At 46.3% G+C, this 24,944-nt stretch overlaps 1 long non-coding RNA gene across 1 annotated transcript; it reads left to right on the top strand.

Moving 5' to 3' along the window:
- The first annotated feature begins 1,574 nt into the window (after nt 1-1,574).
- On the top strand, nt 1,575-12,851 carry LOC140689107 (uncharacterized). The gene is made up of 2 exons (XR_012063986.1): nt 1,575-2,096; nt 12,496-12,851. It is a non-coding gene; the product is annotated as an uncharacterized lncRNA (long non-coding RNA).
- Nucleotides 12,852-24,944: the final 12,093 nt, after the last annotated feature.

Genomic DNA, 24,944 nt, shown 5'->3' on the forward strand with positions numbered 1-24,944 from the left:
GCAACCCTGTGCATCCGGGTGCCCCAGCTTTCCAGAGCTTCTGCCCTGTCCCCAGCCCTGCTCACCCTCAGTTTACCCAATCACCACTGCCAGAGGGCTGTCAGCTCACTGCTCACAGACCCTGAAGAAGAGCTCGCTTACCCACAGAATAACATCCCTTTGTGTAAATTGGGACTTTCCCCTTCTTTTTAATTTAGCTTCTCTGTGTTTTCTGAAAGCAGAATATTGTTTAATGTTTGTTTCTTAATTGGACCAGAGTCTCTTTGGTGGGAAATTCAGACGGCGGGTGCTGGGAGGAATGTTCCAGGGGTCTGCTGTCTCTGCCGGCCCCTTAGAGCTGCCCGCGTCTGCTACGTTCAGATCTGTGCTCTCTCCTCGCTTGATCTTGGGCAGCCTGACATCCTGGGTTCTGAGGAAAAGGGATAATTATTATAACATTTTTGGATTATGGTGAGGATTAAACTTCATAGTATGTACCAATGTCCTAGCAAGACACATGACACAGAGGAGGGGTTCCATGTATTAACTGATATTTTTATTGTTGATGTTATCCTTTTTCATACTACTCGGTTTTCTTTTTTCTTTTGCTTTTTGCCTTCTATATCTTACGTGAATTGAAATCAGTTTCTCTTTAGCTTAATCTATTTAGAAGGCAAATTCCCCCGTTAAAAGCCCACCAGGATCATATGACCAGCAATTCCACTCCAACATACAAATCCAAGAGAATTGAAAACATACATCCTCACAAAAATGTGTATAGGTGGGTTCACAGCAGCATTATTTCTAATAGCCAAAAAGTGGTCACAACCCAAGTGCCCATCAACTTACGATGGATGAGTGGATAAACAAATTGTGGGGTGTGTGTGTGTGTGTGTGTGTGTGTGTGTTCGCCCAATGGAATATTATTCAGCCATGAAAAGGAACGAAGATCCAACCCATATCACAACATGAATGAACTTTAAAAACATGTTAAGTGAAAGCCAGACACAAAAGGTCATATATTGTTTGATTCCATTATTTGAAATGTCAGGTTTAGGCAAATCCAAAGATACAGAAAGATTCATGGTTGGCAGGGACTATGGAGAGGGAGGGTTTGGGAGTAACTGATGATGGGTAGAGTTACTTTTTGGGTGATGAAATGTTCTGAGATTAGATAATGGTGATGGATGTACAATTTTGTGAATACACCAAAAACTACTGAATTGTATGTTTTAAAACCGTGAATTTGATGTATGTACTATTTCTCAATTTTAAAAATCTGCCAGGAATATCTCAAATTTTCTACAAATTCTCTCAGTTCTTTGCTCATATGTTTATATCAATGTAGTTTTAAAAAATTAATTTGAATTCCCTTTTATAAAAGATGTGGAGTTCTGCACTTTAGGGTTTCCCTCCTTTCAGTACTCTTGGGGTTTATTCCAAGATTTCATAGCCTCCTTTTCTGTCACTTTCTTTTTATCCCTTGTGTTTTCCTTTGTTCCACTGATCATCCCAGTTGGACTCAACTGCAGCTGCGTCAGAACCCTCCTCCACTTCCGGGGCTGCCCCACGTCTGTTTCCGGGAACTCCGATAGCACGGGTCATCATGTGAGCAGCCGCACCCCTTCCCAGCGGTCTCTCAGGACAAGATGCACTGTGGGAGGCTTTACTGGTCTGATGATCTCTCTCTGTTGCCTTAGTGTATGTGTCACAGCTCGTCCGGGAAGAGAATCCTCAGTTCATTCATTCACTCGACAGCCATTCACTGAGGGCACCCAGTACAAGTTCCTTGAGGGGGGAATCCCTGTTCCCGGAGCAAGTGTCATTAGTTGCTGAATACCTGGGTGCTGGGGCAAGAGCCATTGAATGAGGAGAAGGACCCTGCCCGCCTGGAGCTGACCTGCTAGTGGAGAGGCAACAGACATCAAAACAAGACCTTTCACCTCTGACCTGGAGGTGACAAGGGGTGAGGAGAGCTGCTTGAGACAGGGTGGTGAGTTGCCCTAGAAGATGCCAGCCACATGAAGAACCAGAGGAAGAACATCCCTGGCTGAAGAAACAGCAGATGCAAAGGCCCCTTGACAGGAAGCGAGCTCAGAGGGTTTGAACAGCAGAAGGTCAGTGTGGCTTCTAGCCAAGAGCTTAGCCGGTGAGGGGGTGTATAAAATGAAGCAACTGTATGTGAGGCAGGGTCTTACAGACCATGGTGGAGAACTTAGATTTGGATCTAGTAACAAACGGAACCCACTGTAGGGCTAATTCACATTTTTCAAGAATCTCCCAGCAGTGGTCTTCCTCATGTGTTTGTACCTAATTTCTCACACCACGTTTGGCATATTCATAGTCAGCACTGGCTTCAGTGGATGGATTTATTGAGAACATTCTGTGCCAGGAAGTGCGCCAGGCCCTGCACCTGAAAGCTGTCCACCTCACCCCTCTTTAAGAGGGCTCTGCAAACATGCTCATGCTCTCAGGCAAACGCCCGGGAAGATCCAGGCAGAACTTAGCATTTGTAAACTCCGTGACTAATTACTCTTGTGGCTCCCATGATTTCTTCGAAATTCTAGTCATCTCGTGTTTATAAAATTAGTTGGCATTTTAATTCATATTTGAGACATAACCAGCTGACTGCAGCCCTTTGACAACACCAACATGGGACAACAGGGGCCTGGGGCCTGGTTTCCGTCTCATTTTCTCAATGTGTCTGTCTCTTCCACCTTCCTTACAGGGGACAGTTGTCTTTTTGTTTCTGATTGTTACAGCCTTTTGCTGGGAGACAAGAGGCTATGATCTCTGCTCATTAACTTAATATAAAAAGTATAAATCTATCCTATAAACCATTGATGCTCTAACCTCTCTCTTGCCTCTGCTTAAGTCATTTGGCTCAGCTGTATCAGTTCCTATCATTCAGGGGAAATACTGCAGCTTTGAGAGGTGTGACCACCAGAATCTATGAATTGATGGCTTGACATGTGTTAGTGCTGGAATGTGGCCTGACTAATTAGGTACTTAAGTTAAAAGGAAGTGTCAACTTTTCCACAAAGCTTTACAGATTTCCATTGGCTGCTAGCCCTTGCATCAGAATTTCTTTTCTAAAATAAATAATTTGGAAGGCTCTTATCTTTACAGTCAGACACACAGCTTCAGTTTCTCCTGCCTGGGAAAGTTAGTCTCCAAAAACTCATCAAACCCCTCATTAAGATTGTAAGGCCACAGTAACATTGATTAGATGCCTCCTTTTTTTTTTTTTAATACCATTGTTTATCTTTCTTGCCTTATTTTGTTTGGTCACAATCCTTTAACATTCTGGTTCCCTTTTAGCTGTTTCACCTTGGTAATTCTTCTGTTTATTCTTCCTTTTTGTCACTTCATTTCAGAACTCCTTTCCAATGAACCTGCTTTTTCTCGTGTGAGGATTGCAGTTTGCAGGTTGAAAGGCTTTCTTGCCTGAAACTTGGTGATGCTCCGCGGCTATTTCAAATCCTCTCTGAAGCTGAGGGGAATGGGTGGTAAAATCATGCAGTTAGCGGATTCGTTGGGATTCTTCAGAGAAACAGAACTAATAGGACACACACACACTATATGAGGAGATTTATTATAATGAATTGGCTCACATAGTTGTGGAGGCTGGAAAGTTCAAAATCTCCAGAGCTGATGTCCTAGTTTGATTCTGAAGGCCAGAATCTGCTTTAGAATGAGGAATAGCTCATGTTCCAGCTGGAAGGCCATCAGGCAGGGGAATTCTCTTACTTATGGGAGATCAGCCTTTCGTTTTCTTCAGGTCTTCAACTGATTGGATGAGGCCCACCCACATTGGGAGGGCAGTCTACTTTACTCAGGTCCACCTATTTAAATTTAAACTCATCCAAATACGCTCTCACAGAAACACTCAGAATAATGTTTGACCAACTATCTGGGCACCCGGTGGTCCAGTCAAGATGATACACAAAATTAACCCATCGTAGGCAGCTCTTGCTTTCTCAGTAACCACACAGTCCTGGGCTCAGGGTTATTTGTTGTTTGATATGTACAGAAGTTAAACCAAAATAAGAAGGACTGGAATCTCAGTTCAGAGCTAGGATCTTATTTGTAAGTTTTACACCCCTGGTTTCACGCTTGGTTGTGTAACCTTCCCCATGTTTTGTTAGTGCTCTTTTTACTGGCATCTGCCTCCCGTTCCCCACAGGAATTGTTCCATATCTTTCCATCTTCCAAGGTCCCTTCCCAGCTCCTGCCCCTTTGATTTCTGCTGAACATCTGGCCTCTTCCACAGGTGGGAGAAACTGAGACTCAGTAAATTTTGCCTAAGGCCACACAGCCATTGAGTGGTCAAACAGGGATTTAATTTGAAGCGATGGGGCTTGTTAGTCCTGAGAGCTTACTGGGTGCTAGGCACCCTCCGTTTTCCCAGCATCTCCAGTCCGCGCTGTGCCTCTGTCCTTCCCATTTCTAGAAAGGTATGTCCTGTTCCAGCCAGTGTTTCCGTGCCTCTCTCCACGCAACGCTGCTCCCATCTCACCGTCCAGTCACAGGCCTTTGGCACTTATTTTCTCCTCTTTCTTGTTTATTTTTCCCCTTTATATTTGTGTTATAGAAACACAATTCTGTTCTTTCATCCTAAAAATGCTCCCTTGACTCTATGTCCCTCCAGATGGAGCTACTATAGATCCCTCCTTTTCCTCGTCTTCTTTTTTTTTCTTTTTAACTCTAGATCTGCTCATCCATGAAAAAATTATTCTTGGCAAAGTCACGGAAAGCATCCTGTTTCATCAAATGGAGTGGCTGCTCTGCTTGATTCCATAGCATTTCTCACCACTGACCACTGCTTCCTCCAGGAACTCTTGTTTCTTTTCTTGCACTGCTTTCCTCCGTTTTCTGTCCAACCCTTGCCTCAGTGGTTCCCATACTTGGTTGTGCATCTGAATCACTTGGAGGGCTTGTTAGATGGCAGGTTGTTGGCCCCACCCCAGAGCTTCTGACTCAGCAGGTCAAGGGTGGGGCCCAAGGTTTCACATCTGGTGGAAATCCAGGTGGTGTCAATGGGTTCCACTTAGTGATGGATTCCAGGTGATGCATGTGGTCTGCTGCAGACACCACACTTTGACGCTGGCATTGCTGGCTTTTCAGAATGTTCTCTTTTTGTGAGCTCTCCTTAGTGTCATTCTGTCTATCTCATGGATTCTGGTATCATCTATTTTCTGAAATTCTGCCTCTCATTTCCACACCTCTCCACTCTGTCAGGTAGATGTGCTTTGAGGTGGTTGTCTGTGTTTCTTGTAAGGGGCACGTTCAGCATTTGGGATGTAGCAGTTCTCTGTTGAGCCCTGTGCTTTGGAGGATGTTTGGTCCTGCCTAGCCACCAGAACAACCAAAACAAACACCCCTGCCCCCATATTTCCAAATGCCCCTGGGATGTGTTGCTGTCCCTGATTGAGAAGCACTAGATACCCCCCATCCTGCGCCTCCTGTATCCTAGCACCCACCTAGTCAATCAGGCAGAGACCTCTCCCTTCTACCTCAATCCTCCTCACTTTTCATTGCTTACCAAATTTCACCCATTTATTTCTAAAATAGCACTTAATTCTGTTCCATCCTCTGCATTTCACACAGTGTAGTTAAAAGCACAGATTTTGAAGTCTGGCACCTCGACAGGAGTTCAAATTAAAATTTCACTTTGACCGCTTAGTAGCTGTGTGACCTTAGGCAAGCTAACTAACCTCTCTGAGCCTCCATTTCTCTGATCTGTAGAAAGGTTACGCGCTCCTTCACAGGGTTATTCTGAAGATAAGCAGTGAGATATGCTGAGTTCTTTTGTCTAACAGAGACCGGGCACTCAGCAAAAAAAACAGCTGTCTCTAATGGGCCTGATCATTTCTACCTCAGATCGCTGCAGCTGCTCCCTTCCTGCCTCCGGTCTCCGTGCCCCAGCCTTTGCTTGTACCGCTATGGAAGTAGCTCCTAAAAGGTTTTAAAACGCAGAGGTCACTCTCTGCACCTACAGTTAACCTCAACTCCAAAGCTCTTTGGAAATATGATTCCAGCCTAATTTTCCAGCCCTCCTGGTGTCTGTCTGTCAACCCGCTCTCTCCGCTCACCCACCTTCCGCAGCCCGCCGGGGCCAGCGCATGCGCACAACACACAGGCTCTGCGGCGCTCTCTGAATCCGCGGTCCCCACCCGCTTCATATCTCCCCTGCTCCCCGCTGCGGAGGAAGTGCCTGTCCTTCTGGGCCCGCTCCTGCCCCTTTCCCTCCCTCTGCGGAGTCTTTTCTGTCTCTGCTTCCCTTTGCCTTGGGCTACCACCGTGCGATGTGTGCGCCTCTATTTTGGCTTGTGTGCTGTTTTTTAGCGGATTTCCGCTTTCTCCTTCCTTCTCCGAGCGAGCGAAGTGGTGGAAAGGCCTCGGGCTCCGGGGTGACACACGTCCTGGGCTGCATCCCTCGACTCAGCCACTCCAGGCATGTGGCGTTGGCACGCGGCCTCTTTATTCACGAGCAGCATGGGTTCTCCCATCCCCTCCCTGACCGGCCAGATTCCATCATTAAAGCACCTGATACAGTTCCCGGTAGAGACTAGGTTGGCAAAGCGCCACGGGGGGCTCTCCACCTCCCGCAGACCTTTCCCCTTTGAGAGGCACGGGCCAGGCCATACCTATGAGTCTTCCGTTGCTGCCTAACCTGATTACCACAAACTCCGTGGCTTCTCGTTTCTCGTCTTACAGTTTGGTAGGTCAGGGTCTGGCGCCAGTGAAATCAACGTGTCAGCAGGGCTGCGTTCCTTTCTGGAGGCTGTAGGGGACGATCTGTTTCCTTGCTCAATTGGGTTGTTGACAGAATTTGGTTCCGTGGGGTTGTAAGACTCAGGTCCCCAATTCCTTGCTGGCCGTTGGCTTGGGGCCATTCTTGGCAACTTGCAGGCTCTCTCTGGTCCTTGCACGTGACTCCCTAGAGCACAGAACCAGCCATGGGGACTCAAATCCTTCTCACCCTGCAGCTCTGATCCACTCTCTGCTCCCTCTTCCATTTACAAGGACCCTTGTGATTATATCGGAATCCAGGATAATCTTCCTACCTCAAGATCCATAACCTTAAGTACATCTGTAACATCCCTTTTGCTAGGTAAAGTAACATATTCTCAGGTTCCAGGCACTATGGTGTGGATATCTTTGAGGAGCCCTTAATTCTGCCTGCCACACCTGTCATTTCTCTAAGCTTTCTGAAATATCTCTATGAACACTATTCCCTTCCTTGACTAACTCATGGTCATTTTCTCCCAAAGAATCCTTTATTTCTGTAATACCAGACAGCTCTTGTGTGTGGGGAGTGAGGTGGTTATCGGTTGTTTTTGGCTGGTCCTCCTTCTTTGGGTGATGGCACCCTGACTTCCCTTAGAGGGAACTGTCCGGCCCTCATTCTCAGTGTAGTTTACGCGATGCTGACCCAGCTGGTCAGCTCAGGGGTGGGCCCTGACCCAGCCTTGAACAACACAGCTTAAAAGTGATTGGGCCAAGGATGGGGACCTGACCCACGCCAGGCCAATGAGACACAGTCCTGGGATTTTTGCTGGCCTTCCCCCTTCCAGTGGGACAGATAACTGGATAAAATGTCAGCCCAGAGGTGGAGGTGGTTATCTTCACATCACCAAGGTGGAAGAGGACCTGCCAGAGAATGAGGCCAACTCATATCAAAGCAGATCTTAGAAATGGAAACTAATAGTTTCCTCCTCACCTAGTTTGAGCCTCTGGATTCAGAACTGCCTGAGGCCTGGTGTGCACCGGATGTTTTAAGTTCTATGAGCCAACAAATTCCCTTTTTCACCTTAGCAGGGTTAAGTGAGGTTTGTGATAGCCATGTATCCTGACTAAAGCAGCGAGTGAAGGTGGAATTAAAGGACTTACATGTTCAGATGGTGTGGCTCTACCTTCCCCATGTCCGCCAAGATTTTGTTGAGTGACCTTATATTATTTGTGGTGCTTGTTCTTATTTCTCTGGAGTTTCTCTGAGGATCAACAGCTCCTACAACTTAGTGGAAGCACCTCTCTTTAGTTTCATCTGGTTTCAGTTGTAGGTCATTCATTTCTAAGTTTTTTAATTAATAATTCTCTGCCAAGCTGCAGTAAGGGGATGTGTCTGCTTCAGCAAGACAATGAATGCTGGTACCCATGAAGCAGAGCAGAGTTCTGAGGGGCTACCACACGCAGCAAGAGGGGAGAGGAGTCCTGCCCACTCCCCCTTCGGCCTGGTCCTGAGGCAGTCTGCCAACAGACGCAAGGACATGGAGTCCAAAGAGAAGCGTGCATCCAGGGAGCCCCCACGTTCAAGGAAAACCAGCAGGGTGGACAGGAGGCACCAAACTCGACCAACAAAATAACTGACATGGGAGAAAACATGAATCAATAGATAAACAGAGCAAGACTTATTAATAAATATAAGAGGCCACCACCTTCATATTTATAGGCAGAAGCTAGGCATCATGGGGATTGTTAAACATTAAGAAGTGATTGCTTTCTAAGAAATGATTTACTCCCAGTCTAATTTAACATTTCAACAAATGCTCCAAAACCATGCAAAAATAATGTGCTAAGCACGGTGGTCTGCACACTCTCAATAAATGTTAGTTGTTATTCAAAGCTATTATTCAAACAAAAAAAAGCAAGTGGAAGAATGATATTATGACACGTGACTATATTATTAAAACAGAGAAACCTGACTTTCTTCCAACTTTCTATATAGACCTACGTGTGGGTAAATGCCTAGGAAGGGCCTAGAAAGAGAGGCCCAGGGTGGGGAGTGAGGAGGGGTCTGCAAGGATTTTTACTTCAGCTGTATGATGTATGATTTTTTACAGTTGACCATATTCAAGTACAGTATTATTTACAGTTGACTGTATTTAAGTGCAGTATTAGTCTTTTAATTAAAATTTGTTTAAGTAAATAAAATCCCACAAAAGCCTACTATTATAGGATAGTCTGTAATGGATTCAGTTTTATCCTCTCAGCACCAGTATAAGTGGCTTTTGAAACATCTTTTGTGTTAATCCTTGTTAATTTATAATTACCATTTAAGTCAGTGTTTTTAAGATGCAGGGTAAGATCCATGTGGGCTGTGAAACCAGTGTGGGGAGTTTCAATCAGCACTATGTTTAAAAGAAAAAAAGAGGGAAAGAAAGGAGGGAAGGAAGGAGGGAAGGAAGGAGAGACAACAGCAGAGCAGAATAAAATAAAATATATAGAATAAAATAAAATAAATCTGTGTCCTTCACAAGTTGTAAGGATAAATGTTGCTTTGTGAAGCTTTGTATGGCTTACTTGAGGAAGGGAGAAATTAGGCTTACTTATTTATTTAATGGAGGTTGGGGATTGAACCCAGGACCTCATGCATGCTGAGCACACACTCTACCACTGAGCTATACCCTCCACCCACTACTTTGTGAAACTTTGTGATGTGAAATGTATTTCTTGCTATGGCTTATGACCCAAAAAATTTGAAAAAAGAAAAAAAAAACACTAATTCATTTTCTTCCTGACTTTGTGAGGCTGCTCAACAAGACATGTTTTTCTTTTGTGTATTTGCAATATACATTACCTTCAATAATTAAACATTGAAGGAAAAAAGCCAAACACTGCAAATTTATTCTTGCCATTTTCTTGATAAGTTCACATTTCAAAAGCAGAACCAAAAGAAGTTGTAAGTATTAATGTAGGAATTTAGTCTGCTCCTCGTATGCGCTCATTAACACAGTCACAGAATCTCTCCAAGGAAGGTTCAGGAGGTTTATTCTGGGTTCCAAAATGCATCATTCCTTTGTAACTTAATGTGGGAACTAACAGCAACTCAATGACCCGGCAAGAACTTCTTCTAGCCTGGATTTCCTATTGCAAAATATCAGAGAGAGTGACACTTAGAATTTTGAGTATTTTAGATTTGTTAATAGGGGATCAAGAAGCCATACCATAGAGATGGGAAAATTCAGCAGGTGGACTTACTGAAGTCGTGTGCCCCAGATGGGCATACAGTTTGCTGTGCAACACTGTAGTTACACTTACCTGTGTAAACCTCATAAATTGTATTAATCACGCAGAATGTGTTTGACGAGAGAGTTTCTGAGCTGAACACACATGACACACATTTAAACAAAGAGACTTAGCTGTCCCTTCTCTCGCTCTTCTCCTGCTCCCAGCCAGCCCTCGTCCCTCGTTTTCCCTCAGAGCCGAGAGCTGATGACGCGTCTGCTGCAGTGCAGGGCCCATAGCTGGGCCCTGGATGAGCCCCAGCTTGAGAGAGTGAATAAGGCCCTAACAAGATCTTGTTCCAGTAAGTCTGAAGCCGAATTTAGTTACCTGTCATCTCTGTTTTCCACAAAAGAGAACAGCTTAAATAATCTATAATCCTATGAAACTGTTATTTTTATGACACATGACACTGTGTGTGTACGTATTTGTGATTATTTTTTAATGTCCTGTTTGATACTGTTTTCACTTATCTTGTGCACTTTTATTTAGTGTGCTTAATTATCTGTTCTTTGTTTTACTGCAAGTGTTTGGGCTATTTCCTTTTGATAGAAAAGGAACTGGAACTAAATATAGATGATCATGTTATTCAAACCCATTTTTACTCATGAAAGTGGACCTCCTGTTGTCTGGCTTTAAGAAACAGTAAGTCCTAACGAGAAAAGCCACAGCCGGTCCTGCCTTATTTACTACTGAAGTAAACCCCACCCACCAGCGTACTCAGAATCACGTTCTATTTCCTGTCCATGTTATTCCTTGGTGTAGTCTTACTTTTGGGGAAAACCTCCATTTTGGGGTAAAGTGGACAAGCTACAGTTAATAGAATCAAACAAGATTATTTTCTCACACCACACACAAAAATAAATTCAGAATGGGTTAAAGGCTTAAATCTAAGACCTGAAGCCATAAAACCTCCAGAATAAGACACAGGCAGTATGCTCTTTGACAATGGCCCTAGTAATATTTTTTTAGATCTATCTCCTCAAGCAAAGGCAACAAAAGCAAAAATAAACAAATGGGACTACATCAAACTAACAAGCTTTTGCACAGAGAAGGAAACTATCAACAAAATGAAAAGGCAGCCTACTGAATAAGAGAAGATATTTGCAATAAGTGGTTAATATACAAAATACGCAAAGAGCTCATACGACTCAATATCAACAAAACAAACAACCCAATTAAAAATGGGGGGGGGTGTAGCTCAAGTGGTAGAGCACATGCTTAGCATGCATGGGATCCTGGGTTTAATCTCCAGTACCTCCTCTAAAAATAAAGAAATAAACCTAATTACCTCCCCCTAACAACAACAACAAAATTAAAAAAAAATGGGGAGAGGATCTGAATAGATATATTTTGAAAGAAGACTTACAGATGGCCAACAGGCACCTGAAAAGATGCTCAGCATCACTAATCATCAGGGAAATGCAAATGGAAAGCACAATGAGATACCATGTCACACCTGTCAGAACGGCCACTATGAAAAAAGACAACACATAAGTTTTAATGAGAAGGTGGAGAAAAGGAAACTCATGCGCTGTTGGTGGGAATGTAAACTGGTGCAGCCAACATGGAACATAGTACAGGGATTTCTCAAAAAATTAAAAATATAACTACTATATGATCCAGCGATCCAGCAATTCTACTCCTGGGTATTTATCCAAAGAAAACTAAACACTAATTAGAAAAGATATATGCACCACTGTGTTCATTGCAGCATAGCCAAGATATGGAAGCAATTTCAGTGGCAACTTCAGTATCAATAGATGGATGGATAAAGAAGGTATGATTTATACACACATGCACACACACAATGGGATAGTGCCATAAAAAGAATGAAATCTTGCCATTTGTGACAACGTGGGCTGGACCTAGACAGTGTTATGCTGACTGAAATAAGTCAGGCAGAGAAAGACAAATAGTGTATGATCACCTACATATGGAATCTGAAAAACAAAACAAATGGAAAAACATAACAAAACAGAAACAGAGTCATAGATACAGAAGACAAACAGGTGGTTATCAGAGGGGAGGAGGAGGCGTGAAATAGATGAGGGACATTAAGAGGTACAAACTTCTAGTTGCAAAATAAAAATACTCAAATTTGGATTCACACTTCTCATGGTATTTTGCTGGTGATCATTCTTACGGCAGGGCCTGAAGTGGCTAAAAGCCTTTGATGTGCTGGTATGACGGGCTGGGGAAGCCCCTGTGTCCAGGCTTGAAGGGGTAGCAAGGAGTTGAATCCTGAGAAAATACTCCCCTTAGCCCTCAGGTACAAGTGTGGAACGTTCCCCTCCCCCAATGCCATCACTTCTCTAGGCGTCTAGGGACCTCCTTTCCTTGAAGAGACTTTATACCTGTCCTGGGACATTAAAGTGTAAGTCAGAAAGGGACCGAGTCTTGGGCACAGACAGGGGCCGCTTGTCTAATGGTGGGGTAGAGGACGGCTAATGGATGACAGCTGGTATTGAGAGTTTGTGGCTCACGTTGTTTGTTGTCTCTCCACAGCGCAGTCCAGATTCCTTTTCCCTTCATACCCTGTTGGAAGGACTCATCTCCAACAAGAGAGACTGCACATACCAGATATCCCCAGCCTCCACAGCAGCTAGGGGAGGGAAGGAGATGTAAAGAGAAGACTGCTTAAACGTGTCTAGGAAAGAGTTTCCTCCCTGCTAAAAAGAAATATGCACAAGAAGAGCTCTTCTTCCCCATCTCCTTTCATTCTTCTTTGGATGCAGTTACGTGAGGATGTGATGTCTGGAGCCGTGGTAGCCATACTGCCTCCATGAGTCGACAGTCCCAGTCCTCTGAGATGGCAGAAGAGAGAACCTGGGTCCTTGATGACATTAAACTGCCAAACCAACCTTAAGGCTTCTTTTTTAAGATGCCATATAAAACGATTAGGTGTCTCTGTTCTTAAGCTATTTTTAGACAGATGTGTTACTTGCAACTAAAAGTGTTGTAACAAGAAGTCAGTGGGAGAACCCTTCGGCCCTGCTGGAGGTTGCTGCCCCCTGGGGTGGAGGCTGAGGATGCTGACTTAGCTCCTGAACCAGAGGCTCTCTCAGGTAGAAAGCCCCTTATCTTGGGCTCTGCTGACTTCTCCCTGCCCCTACCCCATTCCTACTGTCCTCCTAGTCTCTGCCCTCAACAGCCTGAAAAATCTTTTTCTGGTCTGAAGGTATAAATATCTGATCCATATTCATCATGATTTTTCTGTGCTCTGAATTTTCTCAGGGCCTAGGCTTTTAAAACTAAAAACAGACTCCTTTTTATCTCCTTCTGCCATGTATTTTTCAATGTAAAATAGCCTAGATGCTTAAATGGGGGAAAATGCAAGAGGATGTATATGTGCGGCAGTGGAGGGTAGAGGTGGGGTGGGGGAAGGCGGCCGCTTAGGTGAGGGATGCTGACGATGATCTAGAAAACTGAGGCTCAGAGAAGGCAAGTAGGACCTCAGGACCACTGTTGGGGATGGACACAAGGCATTGAAGGGGGAAAAATGTGGGGGATGCCAGAGTTCCGAAGTGGAAGACCAGCCAAATTGCTGTGAAACAGCAACATCTCAGAGCAGATGGGGGTGGGGTGGGGTTCAATTCCGGAGATGTTCCAGAAAAGAGAAAGCTCTCCTTTCCTTCCTCCTCTTACTTGGCATGCTTCCTTACCCCCAGGACCTGGAAGGAATTCAGACTCTGTCCATCCTGGGGCCTGAGACAGAACTGAAGAGTCAGCATTGGTAATGTGCTTGGAACCGTGCCTGGTGCGGAGTGAGCGCTGTATACGTGTCTGTCTGCCTGCCGTTGTTAGGCTATTACCGTAGTTCCCCGATGACCACGCAGGTGGACCTGGGCTTATCATCTGAGGAGCCACTCGGCAGCAGTGGGAGTGCCGGTCTGAATTCTGTGCAGATGGCGCCTCTCCACTCCAGCCGCTGCCAACCTCACATAACTGGATCCCTGCGCTGCCTGTTGTAGAACTTACTTTCTAAACTGTAGGAGGCTGAGGCTCCCAGGCTCCAGCCCTTCCTCAGAGTAGGGCAGAGTGGGGACAATGAGGTGTCTGCCGTGGGTATCCCCACAGCAAAGAGCATCCAAGACCCCTCCGGGACAGAGGTGCAGAAGGAGGGTTTCGGCTCTTTGGGAAAAAGTGAGGAGGATGGAGGCTCTTATCTGGGGAGGAGGCTCTAGAATACTGAGGAAGCTTCAAGAAATCCCAGCTTACTGCACTTTTGGAGAGCACGCCTGCCACTATGAAGAGGTCTGGTTTTCTCATGTTGCAGCGGTGTGGGACCTAGAACTCCTCCTAGAAGGTTCCTAGGATTCTGAGTTAGGGCTTCCCTGACAGTAGGGGGCTCCAGTTACCCATATGATATGTGTAAATTAAATGTTTCATTATAGGAGATTTGTTTTGGTAGCATCATTGGAAGTAGAGTTTAAGATATATGCTTAAGTATCTTTTACAAAGGATATCTTAAAGGATTGTCATTATAGAAAGCACTTGGAAAAAAACAGCCACTACTTAGAAAAAAATAACCCTTACTTAGAGTATCCAGTATCCATCAGATATGCAGAATGAGATAATTATAGAACATTTATAATATCATTACTATCAATATTTATAGAAGGTTTAATAAGTGTCTGTGCCTAGTGATTTACATTCATTATCTCATTCAGTCTTCATAACAACCCTGTGATAATCATAACCGTAAGTAACTAGAGATGGAGTCGTGGTCCCCTGCCCAAAGTCACACAGGGCTCTTCTCCAAGCCTGCCTTGGCCCCAGAGCTGTGGTCTTAGAACCACTAGAAATTACTATCAAGAATCATCCTTTTCCTTGTGAATAGTCAGTCACAAGTATTCTGGAAACCACTCAAGGCTGCTATGAGAAGTCTCTTGTTTTGGACTTGGAGGGGCCCGGAGAGAATATTTATCATAGTCTGGTGTAGAAAGAAAAAGAGAATGATCTCATTTGTTTTGAAATCTAAAACCAAACTGTCAGGTGTTCGAATCATTTTAGCCAAAGTGGATTTTTGTCTCTGTTCATTTGGCCCCTGCAGGTGCATTTTGTGGTGTCCGTGTTTTCAGACCCAAAGATCCCTTTTCCTGTCTTGTTGATTCAGGATTAGACCAGGAGGTGGGAAACCTGGATTCCAGCCCAGGCTGCTCTCTGACTCCTGGAATCTTCGTCTTCCTGTGAGTTAAAGTCAGGGTATAGCATCACCCGACTCAGAGCTCAGGTTGGCACGTCAAGGGCTGCACAGACACGCAGCGTCATTGTTGTCAGGAAGATGCAGAGGGGAAGTCTAGGCACTTGATAGAGAGTAGTTGTGCGCAAGATCCACACAGCTTCCTTTTGAGGGGGACCGAGTGAGGGAACATGCATGCTTCTGAGTGTATAAAGCTCGGCAGAGGTATTATTTTTGAGACTGATGCAAAATCCCAGGCAGTGACGTTCTGGTGACTCAGCCCAGTGGGTGGAAGTGATTTTAAATAATGACAGTATCAGCCGTCTTCCTTCTCCTGCGGTGTCACACGCAGCACCACACACAAACTCGCTGGCCCTGCACCCACTGAGTCACCTACTCTTGTCGGCCCCGAAATGCACGAATGACACACGGAGGTCACAGTGCAGCCCTCTGAGCCAAGGGGGTAAAACCACGCATCTGCCAAGCAGTGTCCTTCCTTCTCTTCCCTAGAAACCAAGCCCGGATAAACAAGGGTGAGAAAAGGTCACCTTGTACATCCCCCAACTTTAAATAGTCCTTTCAGAGTGAAGAGAGGTGTAATTATCACTGCCACCATCAGGGAAGAGGCCACTTGAGTTAATTAGAAAGGGAAGCCGCCCAATTTCAGTTAAAAACATTTAGAAATGGGTAGCATTTTAGAGAGAAGGAAACTGCAGTGACTGGATCGGGCAGCTTACAGGTGTCTCTTTCCAGACAGAACAATAAGGAATCAGCTCAGGAAGAGGGTGCAGGCCATGGCCGGGTTTGGAGCTAGTCAGTTTCTCTGTGACCAGCGCGGAGACTGACTCATGGAACCGGATCAGTGCCGGGTGAGTCCTGTGTCTCCTTTGCCCTCGGTGCCTCCAGAGCTGAGGGGCCAATCAGGGACTTTGCTGGGGCTTCTAAAGGACTGCAGGGATCCTTGAGGTAGGGTGGGAGGACAGAGGAGGGTAGCTTCTTAGAGGCAGTGACCTCAAGAACAAAAGTAAATTGAAGCCGGGAAGGATGGTGTTGAAAGAGAATTGAACGCTGAACACAGAGGCCATGGCTGAGCCTTGGGTTTCATCCTTTGCCTCACTCATCCCAAACCCTGAGGTTCCAGACTGGGAGATGGGACCAAAATTGATTTATTTTATGTACATGATTTTAAGGAACATCCACTTTGTACTGTCAGTGTAAGCAAGCAGGACCCTGTGGGGCCTTCCTGGGAGAGACCCCCTCAACCCACCTCCTCTGCTGTAGCTCCTCTCTGAAGCACCCAGATAAGGATCTTACGCATATTTCCTGAGTTTTTCAGAGGCTAAAAAGCATCACCAAATGGAAGCAATTAACTACTTGATGATCGTGAGCAGTAGCCCCCAGGCCTTCTGGCACCTAAGGATTGATCACCATCAACCAATTAGAATTGTTCACAGCCGATCACATATCTGGGACGCCCCTCCCTCACCTGGCCTTTAAAAAGGCTCAGCTGAAACCCTTCAGGGAGTTCAGGGGCTTGAGGGCACGAGCTACCACGTTCTCTTTGCTTCCCCCTTGCAATAAATTTTTCTCAGCTCCAAACTCCCACGTTTTGGTTTGCTCAGCCTCACTGTGCATCAGGCACGTGAACTTGCGTTCAGTAACATCAGGACAAAAGCAGATTAAAAACAAGAGGTTCAATTCTCCCTGTTGAAAATAAAGGAAGTTTTCTCTTTCCTCCTTTTTCTTCGAGCACTGACTTGAGAAAACTTGTCATTGTAGGCACCTTCTCCCTTCTTTGAAAGGTATATAAATCCTTTTGAAGACTAGCTTGGCATTTTTGTATGTTTTATGACCCAGGAGTGTCTTCCTCAGGGACCTGGGAGCTAGCTCTTTGAAATGTGAACACACAGGAGATGGGCCCTGGTCTCCCAGCTTAGAGGGGAGACTAAGAGCTGACCTGTCAGGAAGCAGAAGTTAGTTTTTCCTCTGGATAAAGTCAATTACCTGACACAGCCACCCCGGTTACCGGGTAGAGTTAGAATGAACCGTGTGTGACCAGTGGTGCATTAAGCCTCTTACTTGAGGACAAGTGACGGTTTATCCTGAGAATAGGTGATGGTTTATTCTGAGAACGTGTATGTCATGGTTGTCGCTGTGGCTCCGTAAAAGGCGGGGGCGGGGGGGGGAGGGGTTCCTTCTGTCTCTAATTCTTAGTGGATTCCCTGTGCTGTGCACCACATTCTGGTTTAATGCTTTTGCAGTAAAAAAACTGATTTTGTTCTCTACTCCCTTTGTGGAGAGAATTTTGGGTTGGGAGAAGATTTTGTTTTTAGTTATATTTCCCCAACAGTACCCACCATATATCTGTTCTGTGCCCGACAACTTGCACTCAGTCCATATTGTAAGTACAGTATTCTCCACCTTAGCTTTTTATAGCTAAACTTCTCTCAGAAGACCCAGACATTTTCCAATAAGTGATCTTAAAGTTCAGAGAAGTAAGAATCAGATATTTCTACTGTCATTCTGTGGTGGTTCCAGAAGGTACGGGGCTTGTCCAAGAGTGTGCAGACTGGAGAAAAGCAAGGGACTGTTAAATCCCTGTGCTCCAGGACGCTCCGAACCTGCTGCCAGATCACCCATCCCACACGAACCCACATCACTGGGATTTTCACTGTATTACACTATTACAATTTCTTTTCTAATCACTTGCAATATTGAGATTTCCCCCAAATTCCTGGCTGTGGTCTGCTTAATCACATGTGATGAATTCTTAAAGATGCAGCTTGGTCCATTTCTAGGTATGTGTGTGAGAGAAATGAGCATATTTCCATGACATGACTTGTACATTAATGCTCATAGCAGGTTTATTCATAATTGCCAAAACCTGGAGACAACTCAAACACTTATCTACAGGCGAGCACATAAACTAATTGTGATCTATCCATACAGAGGAACGCTTCTCGGCCATTAGATGATATCAGCTACTAATGCAATAACGTTAGTGAGTCTCAAAGACGTTGCACTGAGCTACAGAACCCAACATAAAAGAGTGGGCACTACGTGATTCCACTTAGATGAAATTCTATAATAAGCCAAACTAATCTGTAGTGATGAACAGCAGCTGAGTGGTTATGGGGGGGAGAGGTTGACTGCAAAGCATGAGGGGACTTTGGGGGCGGGGGTGGAAATGTTCTCTGTCTTGGTTAAGATGGAGATTGCACAGGTGTATCCATTTATGGAAACTCAGGCTGTACACATAAAATGGGTGTAGCTAATTGCATCTTTTTTATACTTCAGTAAAGTTTATTCACAAAATCTTTTTTTCTTTATGCACAAAATTTGAAACAAAAAAAGCAGTTTGCTTTCTCAGCCAAGGTGGCCTGGTTCCTATGAAGGTGAGAGCGTGGCTCTTCCGCAGAGCCCGGTGGGTACGTCACAGGCTCAGAAGGGCATTAAGTTTACCCTAGTCCCTTCCTCATCTCTGAGAAGAAGTAAACAGGGGCCTGGCTCGTAATAACACGCAGCTGGGAGTGGTGTGTTCCAGCATTCTTCTCTGGGGAAAGCCTGCCCTGTCAGAAGAATAACATGCGGCCCACAGCTGGCAGGGCTGGTGGTGAATCATGATTTTATAGGCACGAAAGCACTGTGATTCACACGTGTCAAAGTTGATATGAAGATTAAAGGCTCCCTTCCCCAAGGAGGGGGAATAGAAACCTCTCTCTTTAAACATTACACTTCTTTAAATTAAAAAAGTCACTTCAGCTCCTCCCCAGTTATTCATTTGGGAGAAATACCTGTCAGGTTTTGTATTTGAGCCAAATCATTCCTCAGAACAAGGCAGTGTAGGGTGTAGGAAGATCGCCTAACCCTTGTCGGGGTTCACTTAATGTGGAGAGGAAATCCCCTTCTCATTGTCACGTGAGCCATGGCTCCTGCTGGGTGAGGACAGGGACATGGCCCTTCTCTGACTGGCTACCACCCCCAGTTATGGGGCAGGCAGAGGAGATGGGCCTGAATTGTAACTCAGTGTTTAAAACTAGACATCATGAAGCCAGCAGAGGTCTGAATGGGATCCTAGCGAGATTTTTAGAGAGGCCTTTGTACATTCACCAGATTTCCATCTGTCTTTCGTGTGGGCTTCACGAAGCCGTGGGGAGAAAGCGGCAGAGCAGAGATTTGAGCAATGCGTCTGGAAGCCAAGGAACACCAAGGATTTCTGGCTGACACCAAGAGCCAGGAGGGAGGCCTCTGAGCATCAGAACCAACCAACTGCCAGCACCTGAGTGCAGACTCCTAGCCTCCAGAACTGTGGGAGGGTACATCTCAGCTGTCTTAGCATCAGTTTGTGGTCCTCAGCTCTGGTAGCCCTAGGAAGCCAATACAGCAGCCCTAGCAGCAAGCTCCCCAACACAGGAGCCTGGTGTGTCTGAGGAAAGTCTGGAAGGCCGATGCAGCTGGAGGTGATGGGGGGGAGGGCCTCCACGGTGCCCTGTGGCTGGGCTGCGGGCTGCAGGGACCAGCCTGCCGGTGATGCCCCCAGGTAGCCGTGGGGGATGCTTCCGGCCCCGTGCTGGCCTGTGCCACGGGAGGAGGGTTCACACGGAGTCCCGGGAGCTGGATTCAGCCTTCACTCCATCTGCTTGTGGCTGTGTAACTCACATTTCCACTTTCCTTGTCTGTAACACAGGAGGATGCTCATGGGAACAACTCTGGGGGTGCTAACAAGGAGCAGAGGAAACTGAAAGCCTGCTATGAGGCCCATGTACCAGGGTGTTAGATGCAACAGAGCTTCAGCAGAGACCCCCCTCCCCGAAGGGAAAGAAAAACAGGAAGCTGCTTAGCTATGCAGGCCCCACCAAGAGATGATGAAATCAGTGTGGAGGACTCAGAGGTGAGCCCCTCACCTGCCTGGGGCTACATAAGACGAGGCTGGGGGACCCAGCAAGAGACAGCCAGAGAGGAGCACTGTAGAGCTGTGGGGGCATAAGGCGGCTGCTGCTCCGCTCACCTGCCAACGGTCCCTACCCCTGTCCCCACAATGAGCCTAGTGAAACTCTGAGTCTCATGACAGCCACAGAGAGCTCGACAGGTGCCCTCTGGAGTTGGAGGGACAAAGGAACGGATACTCGAGCCACATTTCAAGCCATAAAGGCAGAGCCTACTTGGAGTGGCCTACAGTGGCAGGGTGAGGAGAGGGGTGTGTGGCAGTGAGGCGTCCTCAGGACCGCAGGGCCCAGGAGGGCCTTCCTATGGAGGCAGGAGGACCACGGAAGAGCTGTCACTGAGTTACCTCGAAAGGGACTCTGTCCCGCAGGACCATCTGCAAGGAGAAATGTGACCCCAACAGACGCCAGGCTCAGGGTGGCGTGGACGCCAGAAGTCAGGGCTGGGAGCCATGATAAGTGGGCAGCTTGAGCAGCACCTGCTCTTATATTTCCACAGAGGGATCTGCTTCCACAGAAGCTCCCTGGAGGAGAGAGTAAGCTTTTGGGCAGGCCATACCCAGGCACTGCTTCCAGAAACCTGCGCTGATCGGGGACTCTCCTGGAGTTCTGTGTGCTCCCTCCCTGCTCCAAGTCTGGAGGGGCCCAAAGAGGCTCTGAGCAAGGTGAGGAACTGGGGAGAAGTCCACCATGCTCCTCCTCCCTTACTGTGTTTCTTTGCCTGAGTCAGGCCTGAGTTGTAAAATTGGATGTAGAATTAGAGCTTTGAGGTAGACTGAACCAGACTCTCCAATACCCGAGAAAGGAGACTATTCATCAACAAATAGAATGACTGGAAAAGCTATGGGACTTTTCTTGGAATTCATCCAGGGACAGGGAACAACCACGTGACAGCAGCTGCTTAGAGAAACAGTGGTCAGAAAGAATCAAGATGTGTTTGTTTCTGTTTGTACCGTGCTGAGTCTTACTCTAAAAAAGAGCTTAGAGGAATGTTAACCTTAGCACCTCCTTTCCAGAAAATAAAATGATCAACAGAGCCCATTCTCTTTATTGTAGCCAAACATTCACATGTGGGACATGTTTCAATTATTAAATATGAGGTGCTAGAAACCATTGTTCTTTTTCATTAATTTTATTTAGATTAGACCCTGACTTAGCAATAGGAACGGCCCAGGGTCTCAGATTTCAAAGCCATGAGTTTCAAGGACTGAGATTGGAAAACCTGGTCCCCAGGAGGTCTGCAGGGGCGAGCCAGTGGGGGTAGCACCTTTGGCCCCTCCTGGGTCTGGGGGCTAGAGAGGGGAGGGTTGCAGCTGCAGGTTTCCACAGCCCCCTTCCTCAACTGTCCCCCTCCTTTGAATTCCTTTGACAATACCCCAGTCACTGATTTGGCACTTACATCCTGTCACCTGTATGCGGTGCATTGATTTTTACTGTATAAATACTAACCATAAACTCCTTCAAGGTAGGAGTCTTGCTTTGAACATTTTGTCCCCATTTTATCAATTGCTCCAAATAAGGCGGGCCAGGTAAGGTGCTGGAGCTGGACATGGGGATAGGAGGCCTGGTCCACCTTCCAGGAGTTCACAGTTGGCTAGGGGAGGTCGGTAAGCCAACAGAAAATTCTGGCTGCCTTTGCTCTGGGCTGTGCACTGAGGGTTTGGCGCCGTCTCGTGTCCATCCTCCCCCACATTTTCTCTTGGAAACCATCCCCTACCTGATAGGCTGTCTCCTCTCAACTTCAGAGGTGGCACCTGTGGCCCAGGCCTCAGGGATTGGCAATCCTGCACTCATTTCCTCATTCACAGTGAGTGGACATGTGACCGTGGAGATGGCCAGCTGAGGGAGCCTTGTGCCTGCTTTCCTGCTGACCTTGAACGCAGGGCGGGTGTGGCAGGAGCTGCTGCAGTCGACACGCCTCCAGCGCCCGGGTCTGTAAACTCCCCTCAGGTGCTAGTCTGGGCTGAGTTGTCTACCAGCCAATGGAAGATACAGAGGTCTCATGAGGGGTGTGGTGGGATCACATATAATTACATGTCACAAGTGTGTGTGTGGTGTGTCTGATGGCTTCTAGGAGGATGGGACACCTAAGCCAAATCTTGAAGGAAGAGCAGGAGTTAACCAGAGCTGTTCCAGGCAGAGAGTGGCAGGTCTGCACTTGCATCCTGACATCAAAGTAGGTGAAATTCCAGAAGCCTTTAGGATCTCTGCACTTCCTTCCACTACCTTCCCAAACGTCTGAGGGAAAACACTTCCAGGAGATGCTACTACGTAGATGTGCAGAGAGAAAACTGAATAAGATTCCTGAGGACAAAATCAATCCACTTTCTGCATTGCTGGTTTTTTTCCTGAGCCTTTACTATGTTAGGGTGCATCCAACAACAATGCTTTTCCACAGAGCACAAATTATACTCTCTCTTGAACAGCTTTGTAAAGTTTATGAAGTGCACTTCTCCCCGAGGGTACTAAATCACTCGGCAACGCTCACATCCTGCCATCCTGGGTCTAACTGGCTACACTGTCATAAAACCCAAACTGTAGGTATCAAAGACAATATAAACACACTCTGTTGGGCAAATAATAGCATGATGGATTACTGCAGACTTATCAATAGTTCCTGCATATTTCAGCCTTCTCTGTTTGGCTCTCACCCAGCGATATTCTGTAGTTCACTGGACTACAGTACAGATGGCCTGGATCGGAGCAATGTGTGATGAGGGTGTATGCATGTTGGAAACCTCCAAGAGCTGAGGCCATTTTTTTATTAATGATGCCATGGGCATTTGCAAAGACCTGGATGGACAGGCAGTGGCAGGAACAGGGAACTGGGATTTCATCCTCAAGGTAATAGGAAGCCTCTGGAGGCTCTTAATCTGGGGGTGGGATGGGAGGCGTGGACTTTAACCAGGTATATTTTAGAAAGCTCATGCTCTGGAGAGAGGATTTGAAGTGAGGGTTGTTACCGGAGACAAACTAGTCAGGAAGCTATTTCAGTAAGGGGGGAGGAATCATTTAGGGTCTGAACTTTGGGAATGCAGCGGACGTGGGAATGGAAGGAAGGTATGGAGAGAAACATTTAGGAGGTAGCACTGATGATGGACTTGGCTCTGCAGCAGCTGTGGGGGTGGGAAGCGGGAGCGGGGGGGTGAGAAGATGACGCATGACTTCTGGCCTGTTCAACAGAGTGAACAGCTGTGGCCCTGCAGTTCCCAGACAGCTGCCCAGTGGGAGCCATGAGGAATAGAGCTCAGTTTGCATCCTGGCTGTCAACTACTTAGTACAATGGCCTTGTGCAAGTAAGGTCACACCTTTGAGCCTTGGTTTCTTCACCAATGAAATGGAACGATACTGTCTTGCCAGTATAAAGTGACTGGCACATGGCTGGTGCTTAAGAAGTGGGAGCGACTGCTACTGAGATAGAGAACATGGGTGGAGAAGCCACTGGAGGAGAAAGACAGTGAGTTTCACTTAGGAACGTAGCACTGGAGTTGATGTGGGCAGCCACGTGGGAGCATCCAGAAGGATGGTAGATACACAGGTATGGAGCTCAAGAGAGAGGTCTGGGTTGGAGAGAGAAATTGGGGACCATCGAGCTTATGGAATTAGACCAGGGGAAGGAAGCAAATGAGAATAACCAGAGAGCATATGGAGGGGGAGAAATGGCCTGAGACCCTCGAAGTGAAGGGAAGGAGAGCCAGCAAAAAGCCTTGTGATGAGAGACCAGCAGGCAAATTGGAGTCAGAAGACCTGGGTTTGAGTCTCAGCTCCATTGTTTACTGGCTGAGTGATCCTGGGCAATCTATGTAAACTTTCTAAGCCTCAATTTTCTCATCTGTAAAATGGGAATGCGATTAATAATGCCTACTTCAGGAGACTTTGGTGAATTAAGGTTTGTAAAATTGTTTTTTGAGCTAAAAGGTTTCTATGTGATCATTTTGTAAGCAAGCAGGACCCTGTGGGGCCCTCCTGGGACAGACCCCTACCCCATATCCTCTGCTGTAGCTCCTCTCTGAAGTACCCAGATAATAGTATCTCATGCATACTTCCTGAGTTTTTAGATGCTAAAACTACTACCAAATGGAAGCAATTAACTACTTGATGGTCATGAGCACATAGCCCCCAGACCTTCTGGCGCCTAAGTATTGATCATCATCAACTAATCAGAATTGTGCACAGCTGATCGCATACCCTAGGATGCCCCTCCCTCACCTGGTCTTTAAAATACTCAGCTGAGAGTCCTCAGGGAGTTTGGGTTTTTTTGGGGGGGGAGGCACAAGCCACACATTTTCCTTACTTGGCTCTGCAATAAACATTTCTATGCCCCAAACTCCCACGTTTGGGGTTTTTTTTTTTTTTTTTTTTTGGCCTCACTGTGCATTGGGCACATGAACTTGCATTTGGTAACAATTTTTTCCCCTGGCAGTCTGAGTGAACCTGGGCCTAAAAACAAGGTAACTTCAAGACAGACTCAGATGGACTCTGTGACTCTGGCCTCACCTGCTTGGTGAAATTGCAGCCCAACTTTGATTGGCTATTGTCGTCATGGCTAGTTTTCCCACATGGCGTTTTCCATTTGCTTGTTAGCCTCTCCCATATTCCTTAAGCTACACAACTTCAAAGCAGCACTTTTGTTTGCGTTTTTGCTCTTTTTTTTTTTTTTTGTCCAATACTCCCTAGGATAAGGGCCATGGCGAATTGGGCCAGGTAAATTAGAATCCGTCTCTGCTGTCCCCCAAAGTAGCTCTTCTATTTGAAATGGGCTCATGGTCTTTGGATCCAGCTTATGCCTGACTCTTCCTTGAAAGTGAGTTCTTCATGCTCCTCCTTGG

The sequence above is a fragment of the Vicugna pacos genome, chromosome 25 (assembly GCF_048564905.1).
Source record: "Vicugna pacos chromosome 25, VicPac4, whole genome shotgun sequence".
Taxonomy (NCBI): domain Eukaryota; kingdom Metazoa; phylum Chordata; class Mammalia; order Artiodactyla; family Camelidae; genus Vicugna; species Vicugna pacos.